Below are 3,419 nucleotides of genomic sequence, written 5' to 3'. Positions count from 1 at the left end.
GAGGGAACCCCATCCCCCAGTGCACGAATTTCGTGCACCGGGCCTCTAGTTAAAAAATAAAAAAGAAAACCTTATATACCAGTTTCATGTATTTAACACTTTCGCCTATGTTTAGAGATAATATTACTAGAAACTCTTTTCATATAGCATGAGTTTAGTTGTGAAAGCTACTAAAATCTAAAATTAAATTCTGCTATTTAACTCTCATGAGCAATAAGAAACTATACTTTTTCTTCTTTTTGGCTTGCTTTTATTATTATTATTATTTTAATCCTCACCTGAGGAGTGAGGATATTTTTTCCATTGATTTTTTATAGAGAGTGGAAGGAAGAGGGAAGGGGGACAGAGAGGAGGGAGGGAGGAGAGAGAAAGAGAGAGAGAAAGAGAGAGAGAGAGAGAGAGAGAGAGAGAGAGACACATCAATTGGTCGCCTCTCATGCATGCCAACCATGGGTGGGGATTGGACCTGCAACCCAGGTACATGCCCTTGACCGGAATTGAATGTGACCTGGTGCACAGCTGAATCAAACCCTCATCCCTCTGGTGTGCAGACCGATGCTGTAACCACGGAGCAACGCCAGCCAGGGCTTGCTTTTAAAAATAATAAATTGTTTAAGAAATGAAAAAAAGTACATGTACATATATTTTCTTGTTCCATCAATTATAAATATAGACTGTCTTTTGACTTAACTTCCTAAGAAAGGGTGTGTGGGCATTAACTTTCTGTTCTTTTCATGTCTGGATATATCTTTATTCTGTCTTCATATTTGATTTATATCTTTATTTTATTCCCACATTTGGTTGATTTATAGTTCTGTTGGAAATTGACTTTCAGATTGCAAATCTGTTCTTTCGAAACTCTGAAGACATTGGTATGTTGTCTTCCAGCATTAACAGTTTTGAATGAGAGATGCCATTTTCTTTCTTTCTTTCTTTCTTTCTTTCTTTCTTTCTTTCTTTCTTTCTTTCTTTCTTTCTTTCTTTCTTTCTTTCTTTCTTTTCTTTCTTTCTTTCTTTCTCCCTTTCTTTCTTAACTGGCAAGAGCATATAAAGAAACTTTAATATAACATTGTGTACTATAACATTGTTTAGATTTTGATGTAAATGACACTGGTTTTCCATTTTTAGTGATGATATAAGGCATCTTTTAAAATACAATCATACCTCATTTTAGTGTGCTTTGGTTTTTGCACTTCCCAGATATTGCATTTTTTGCAAATTGAAGATTTGTGGCAACGCTGCATTGAGGAAGTCTATCAGTGCTATTTTCCCTACAGACTCAGGTGACGGTTAGCATTTTTTAGCAATAAAGTATATTTAATTAAGGTATGTGCATTGCCTTTTAAAAAATATAGTGTTATTGTACACTTAATAGACTACAGTATAGTGTAGCCATTTTCATTTCATAGGTGGTTTTCATTTATTTTGCTGTCTCCACAGGGAGGCAGCAGTTTGCTTGTTAATTAGTATTTGTGCTGGTCCCACAAATACTATCATGTGGGAGATTTTCCCAGTGTTGCTGACACTCACAAAAGTTTTCCTAAATTTCCTTTAAAACTGTTTTGTTTGTTTTATTTTTATTTTTTAAACAGATTGTCCCCATATTTTGTCTCTGGATGGGGTATAAATACTTGCTTTTGGGTGACAGGTGGAAAATGACATTGGGTGGGTTTATGGCTTTATATATTGACTTCTAATTAATAATTTATTTTCAATCTACATCTTTTACTCTTCATTATATTTATTTTTTCAAGTTCGGGGGCTCTTTTCTTTCTTTTTTTCTTCAGAGTCATCCCTTCTCCATGCTACCATACAGATATTTTTCCCTTAAAATTTTTCATGTGTTTAAAATTAAAATATAGTATATGTACATTATTCTATTTCCCAAAAATTTGCTGAAACCTCTTGCTTCCTGAAGAACCCTCTACTGTTCTTTTCATTCCCCATAATCATTCATTATGCTCTTGAGAGTTAACATGAACCCCCAAAGAGGGTCAGTTACTGCCTGGAATGAAGAATCACCAGAACTTGGTGGGAATGGAGAAATATTGATTACAAGGAATTCCAGGGATTTTCCCCCCCAGATAGCCCAAACTGACAATCAAAAAGAGGGCAAAAAATAAACATTTGAAGAAAAAAATGTCCTAAATTACTGCCAGTAATTTCTGTGCTAATGAGTAACCTCATTTAATTTTTTTTTCTGTTCATTTTTCAAATGTGTGTCTTGTCATTCAGCTGCTTATCAACCAACTAAAACAAAACTCTTTGATTCAAACAATGTATGGACTTTGTAGAGCATTTGAAAATGCAGAATAGTACCAAGAAAGCATAAAAATTGAACAGGCATGATCCTCTTACCAATTTGGCAAATTTCCTTAAATTTAAGTATATCCATATGCATTTTTCTTTAAAATAAAATCATATTATAACTCTAACCTCTATTTTTAATTAGAATGATATGTTTAGCAATTCCACATTATTAAATAATTTTACAAATCATATTTTTTTTCATAATTTTAACAGTTGCATAATATTCCAGTATATGGATATTTGATAATTATTTGGCTCATCTATTATTGGATATCAGGAAATATGTAGTTTTTACTAACAATAGTGTTGCAACAAAACTCATTATGTATTGCTATTTGTCTACATCCTGATTATATTTTTTAGAATAATTTTTAAGAATTTAATTCAGTTGGTCTTAGGTTATGAACCTATATCAGGCCCCTTATGTTTCTTTTTCCAGAAACATTTCACAAATGAATGAGTTTTTGACTCATCACACCCTGCTCAACTCTAATATTAATTTTTAAAACATTAATCAATTTTTAAGTGCAAACTAGTGTTAGGCTTATAAATATATTTAATATTATAATGGCTCATAAATAATTTAGAGTTAGATATTACATTTTCATTCTTTTATTAATGGAGTCAAGTCTATTTTTTAAATTGTAATGCATTTAGTATTTTCTCATTGTTTTCTTTTTTGTGTGTGTTTTTATTAATTCTTACTTTTGTTTTCTTTCTTGGAGATTTGAAAGTTTTTTTTATCTATTTTTAATTCTACCTCTGATTACCCTGAAAGTGTTTAAAAATATATTTATCCACATGTTTAGTATTGAAAAAATGAAGAATAAATATTTGAACTCCTTTTTTTCATCCTTTTCAGATGAAGAATTTAGTGTGTGTTTTTTTGTTTTTCCTTCCAGCTTCTCCTTAGCCTCATCATTCCAGCTTCTGTTAATGTCCTGCAGGTTTTTTTTTTTCCTTCCCTTTAGAATGATAACTTAAAAACTACTGTTTTTCTATTACCTACCTTCTCTTTCAGGAATTATTTTAACATTTGGTTTTACTTTTTGTTACCATTGTTACATCGACCTCTTTAATTTTATGGTTTGATTTTATGGTCTTAGTGT

This window comes from Myotis brandtii, unplaced genomic scaffold (assembly GCF_000412655.1).
Source record: "Myotis brandtii unplaced genomic scaffold, ASM41265v1 scaffold153, whole genome shotgun sequence".
NCBI classification, from domain to species: domain Eukaryota; kingdom Metazoa; phylum Chordata; class Mammalia; order Chiroptera; family Vespertilionidae; genus Myotis; species Myotis brandtii.
This window is presented reverse-complemented; position numbering follows the sequence as displayed.